The sequence below is a fragment of the Propithecus coquereli genome, unplaced genomic scaffold (genome assembly GCF_000956105.1).
Source record: "Propithecus coquereli isolate 6110/MARCELLA unplaced genomic scaffold, Pcoq_1.0 Scaffold164, whole genome shotgun sequence".
Taxonomy (NCBI): domain Eukaryota; kingdom Metazoa; phylum Chordata; class Mammalia; order Primates; family Indriidae; genus Propithecus; species Propithecus coquereli.
In genome coordinates this window covers 2,854,990-2,861,115 of record NW_012140969.1, presented here as the reverse complement: position 1 = coordinate 2,861,115, position 6,126 = coordinate 2,854,990, and positions in this window count along the sequence as shown.

Sequence of the window (6,126 nt, the reverse complement as noted above, 5' to 3'; positions counted from 1 at the left end):
GAGTAGCAAGGGCATAGACTGGCCTGTGGAGAAATCTGGTAGAAGAGCCATTGCTGAACAGTTCCACCATAGCAGAGTCAAGGGAAAGCCTTATTTTGCTGTTATTTCTGAGCATGTTTGTAGCCATAGGGGAAAGAACAAACAAATGAAAACATCAAAATTATACACATAAGATATTACTGCTAAACAAAGAGAAAAGAAGTGGTCGAAATGATGTGTGAAAAGAATGGAGAACCTATGATTTGGAGATTGTAAAGGAAGAGAGGGATTGTGAGTTGGTACAGAGGGAGGAAAGAAAGAAGTTAGCTAGGTAATTGTGCAGTTAATGATGAGTAACCTTGAGGGAACTCACTTCAGATGGATGCTGGAAATTTGCACTGACACGTAAGATCAGGTTATTGCTGCCCCAGAGATTACTGGAAGGAGGGAGGAGTGCTGGAATTGGGGTAAACCACAGTCATTTGTTTCTCCCGTCTTTACCTGTTAGGCATCATAGATGTGTGTTGCACGGATATTAGTTAATGAAATGAGATTAATTTGAATATGGAAGTATTGCTTTTTTTCAGAAAACTATTTTTATATATAAAATAGCTGTTTGCTATATACCATTAAGACATTACTATCATATACCTTTGGAAAGTAATATTAGAAACTATGAAATTATATTACACATTCCTTGAACTGTGTTTTTATTTTCAATGAATACTTCATTGATTTGAAATATAAAGGTATACCCTCCCCATGTATCGTTGACATGTGGGATGTTGGTCTGTTCATCCTGTTGGATAGTCCTTTGTTGCTTGGTTTTACCTTTGTTCTGTTGTTTTATAAGAGTTGTGAGGTATGTTTTTAAGGTGATGACACTGGTGTGTATCTGTTGTGCTGATTTGTGTATAATGCTGTAGTGAGTATTTTGTGTAGGGTAGATCTGGTCATGGTAAATTCCCTCAGTGTTTGCTTGTCTGCAAAAGACTTAATTTTCCACCAGTTGTGAAACTTTGTTTTGCAGGATACAAAATTCTAGGCTGGCAGTTGTTCTGTTTAAGTCAATTGAAGATAGGGTCCCATTTCCTTCTGGCGTGTTGCATTAAAATACTCTGTTGGCTTCTGCCGTCAGCCTTGTCATTTATTCTCTCAGGGTCACGATTTGCTCCTCTGAGTAAAGATCACTGTTCACATTGGTGTATGTGCGCTTTGCTATGTTAGTTGTTTTCAAAAGTGGGAAACATAATCAACTTTCCAAATGTAAATTGCATATTGTGTTAAACCTATATTCCTATTTTTCTTTAGTTCGTTCTGTGATGCTACCGTCTGAATGGTGAAAACAAAACAGAAAGCCTAAAGTAGTTATTTTGAAAGTGTAGCTATAGGATTCAGCTCAATACTAACTCTCCATGACTTTATGATTTGCCTTGTCATATTTCCATTGATTGTATGTGCGTTTTGTTTATTAGGGCCTTCTGAGAAAGATCGTCTGTTAAAGGTAAAGACATTTGTTTATTTTTTATCTTGAATTATTCACCAAACATTATATGAAATGTACATTACTTATGATACACTTTCTTTCAAAGGCTATTGGGCATACCATTACAAGGAACGTGTCTAGTTTGAAAAAAGCAAGACGAAGGAACAAAGTGCATACATCCGTATCAGGTAATTTTGTGGTTGTTGTTTTAGAAACTCTGCCTTGCTGTGTCCTGCTGGATGCAGTGCACTGGCCTGATCATAGCTCACGTAGTTCACCTTTGAACTCCTGAGATTGAGAGGTCTTTCTGCCTCCCTTAAGTTCCCATTTTTCATCCCTGTACTTATTATAGAATGCACAGGTGAATTATCAGATTACACAATTTTTACAGTGCTTCTAATGCTCGTAGGAATTTTATCCTTTACCTCTGGAATGCCTTCTCCCTGTAGTAGGTAGAGTGATGTCTTTCCAATGCAGAGAAAATGATGGACCCTTCCTTCAATTATTAGTATGCTAGTACCTTGCAATTTCATATAAACCTTTCATAACCAGACTTCTGCCCACATCTCCATCGTTAGCCCTCTCCCTATGGTCCTTTTTCTGTGGCATTATGGCAAGGGGGAAAGCCCTTTTCACCAGTCCCTCTATTTTAGACAGATGCGTATGTGCTTTCAGGCTTCTCTGGTGCTCCTGCTGCTTCCTGGCCTGCGCTCACTTTCTCCTGGCCTCTACACTTTCTAATCAGGCTCACCTCACCCCTTAAGTCTCAGACCTGATCTCTGGAAAAGCTATTTTCCTTTATATTCCTTTAAGCTCAGTGACAATAATTATTCAGTGATATAGATAGAGATTCTTTTTCCAAAGATGTTTTGGAGGGTAGTTTTCTACAGTCCAGGAATAGAGGGGACAGCCATGGAAGGAAATGATTTACAGTCGAGGTGGGGAAGTTAAGAGTAGAGAAATTAGTGAGGTCCTACAGGATCCCTAAGGAAGGAGATCCCTGTTTATCTGGGGAAAGAGGCAAAATGAAGGAGAACTTGACCCAGCATCCTGAGTCTTAAAACATGGAAGGAAATTTGTCAGAATAGTGGAGAAAAGCATTTGTGATATAAGGACCAGGGTGTACGCTGATAAAGGCACAAAAGGTACGGGTAATTTTAGCAATTGTTACTGAGAACCACATGTGCTACATGCGGCTAAAAAGGTAGTGTTAATGTTATGAAGTAGACAACAGTACACACTGTTCCCATATATGTTTTTGCTTTGCCTTAAAATTTTGCTTTGTTCTTGATCGCTTTGTTCATTCCTGTTGGGTGGGTGAATTTGTGAGTGGAGCTGTGAGATGCTTGCATGCCAGGTATCTGGTGACATCTAGTGCCTCCCTGAGTGGTGTCTTGAAGTTTTACATTATTTTGAGCATTTTGTAAACAAGTAAACATTCTGCTACACATTTAGCTTCATTTACACTCTCTCAATTTATATAAGTCACAAATCGTTAATTTTCTGTTTTTATGAAGACTGAAGCTTTTGTGCAGTTGTTCTAAGTAGCTCATTTTAACTAAATCTGTGGACTTGACAGCAAAACAAGACTTTGTCACAACATCAGAGCAAGGGGGACAAGAGCCCAAAGGACGTCAAACGGAGGCGATACAGGTATAATGAAATTATAATGAAATTTAATATTGTTTTCTTTGCATGATTAAGATGACACAGCACAAGGGACTTTTCCTTTGGGAATATCATTTTAGAATGAATGGGTCGTCATTTAATATTTAATATTGGATACCTTTTAAGTAGTCATAAAACTGAAAACATTCTTCAACTCAATAGTAACTTGTAGCTAATCTTTTCCCTTTGAGTAGAGAGGCAAAGGATTTCTGCAAGTGTGTTTTTTTCTTTAATTTTTATAACCTGCTTCCATGATAAGGAAGGTAACGTAAAGAACTGACAGATAGTATTAAGCAATCAAAATGATGAACAATTTCACAGGGATCGCCATTGAGTTGGACTCAGGTAAAAAGAGTAAATCAAAAATTTGTTTCAAAATGTTCATTTTCATATTGGCAGTCATCAATGCCTAGGAGGAATATTTCCTCTGCTTTGTCGTCTCTGGTGCCCTTCAGTGTCTACACTGAGGGAGAAGATGGGCTCATGAAGCCTGTGCCTATGAAGAGAATGGTACCTGGCAGAATGGGGCCTTTTTCAATAGGGTACACCAGTGAGTTGTAACTTATATTATGCAGGAAATCAGTAAACGGTTTCAACGTTATTTTGTAACCTGTCATTAGTGGGCATTAAAGTATACTGGACCGGTATCTAAGCACATAGTCCGTTAGGTACTTGACACTGTCTTATTATGGTATACAAGTTGAATTAACATTTTAGGATTGGCTTTCCTTTCTGACTGGTGTTGATTGTGTCTACCAGTAATGTAAAGTTTGCCTAGTCTCCAGTTATTAATCTTGAGAAACAGTACTGAAATGCATTATGCCGGTCGGCTATTAAAGATGTGATACACTTTGTTTCAAAGGCCACTGAGCATCCCGTCCCAGTGAAAGTTTCGAGTCCGAAAACAGCTGTACGCAAAAATAAGCTGCAGACATCCGAATCAGGTAAATTTTTCTGCTGTTATTTGGAGGTGAGCTCTTGCTGTGTCACCCAGGCTGGTGTGCAGTGGCCCGACCATGGCTCACTGCAACTTCAAACTTTTGGGCTCAACAGGTCTTTCTGCCTCCATTAAGTTCCCCGTGTGCAATCTCTGTCTTTGTTAGAGCATTGACAGAGATGAACTAGGAGACTGCATGCTTTCTCCAGTGTATCAAATGCTTATTGGAATTCTCATCTTTACCTAGAGGAAGGCTTTATGCTAGCATGTCAGTCATGTTTCAACTTTAGTTATTTCATCTTATGGTCATTACACTGATGATATTGAAGCAGTCATAAGTTGATATTAGCAGATTGTGTTTTGTTGGGAGAGGTTTCCATGATTATTGAAAACAGTAAGGAAATTATCATCTGTCCATTAGTATTTTGTAGAGATAATCTTTAAAACAGTGATCCTAATCCTTTTTGGCCTTAGGGTCCCTTTGTTGTATTAAAAAATGTTGCGCCGAAGTAAGCAGCACCTGGAATTAGCTGGATATAATCGCCATGTACTTTGAAGATATGTTAGTACATATGTGTGTGATCATAAATATTATATTGATTTTGTTATTATTAAAATTTTGTAGAAATGGTGTACTGTAAGTATCATTCAGCAGCTTTTTTATTTGATCAATATTATGTATTATTTTTGGATCTATCCATAGTGACACTTGTATCTGTGATTTAAGTCCTTTATAATATTGATCTCATCAAATACACCACATTTAACTAAACTCTCTTCATGTGGATAAGAAGGGGAACAAATGGAAGTATAAATTATTGGGGATTCCTAGGAGCTCTTGTTGATCTTCATTAATATTTGCAATATTGTATGCTAAATCCAAAAAATGTGAAATGCAAAATACATATTTATTTATTTAGGTATTCAATTAAAATGCATGGTATAGAGGGTGCTGATGTTTTATATTTGAAATATTTCTGCAAACACTCATTGATTTCAGGCCTGCATTGCATTTCTTTTGCAATATTGCCTTGTACTTTGTCTCCTTCCATTTCTTTATATGCCTCTGGAATTCCTTTTCCCTTTGGCAGTTAGAGTGATGCCTGTCCAATGCAAATAAAATGATGGACCTTCCTTGAATTATTTGTATCCTAGTGCCTTCCACTTTCATATAAAGCTTTCATAACCTGGCTTCTGCCCATATCTCCATCGTTAGCCCTTTGCCTGTCTGCCTTTTTCTGTGGCATTATCGAAAAGGGGAAAGCCCTTTTACCAGTCCCTCTATTTTAGACAAATGAATATGCGCTTTCAGGCTTCTCTCATGCTCCTGCTGCTTCGTGGCCTGCTCTCACTTTCTCCCGGCCTCTGCACCTTTCAGTTAGTCTCACCTCACTCATTAAGTCTCAGGTCAGGATCTCTGGAAAAGCGATTTTCCTTTTGCATACCTTTAGTCACAGGGCCAATATTTATTGAGCAAAAAGGTAGAGGTTTTTTTCCAAAGATGTTTTGAAGGATTTTTCACTACAGTCCAGGGGCAGAGGGGACAGCCTTTGAAAGAAGTGACTTAAAGTTCAGATGGGGAAGTTAGAGTAGAGAAATCAGTAAGGTCCTAAGGCAGCCCTAAGGAAGGAGATGCCTGTTTATGTGAGGAAAGAGCCAGAATCAAGGAGGACTCCACGTAGCCACCTGAGTCTTAAAAGACGGAAGGAAATTCGTCAGAATAGCGCAGGAAAGCATTTGCGATATAAGGACGAGGGTGTATGCTGATAAAACTACAAAAAGTAAGAGGAACTTTAGTAATCTTTACTGAGAACCACATGCGCTGCATGTGGCTAAAAACGTACTTTTAATGTTATGAAGTAGACAACGGTACACAGTGTTTCTTCATATGTTTTGCTGTACTTTAAAATTTTGCTTTGTTTCTGATGGTTCTGTTCATTTCTGTTGGGTGCATGAATTTGTGATCAATCTGTGAGTTGTTTGTTTGCCAGGTACCTGGTGACATCTAGTGCCTCCCCTAGTGGTTTCTTGAAGTTTTAGATTATTAGAAGCATTT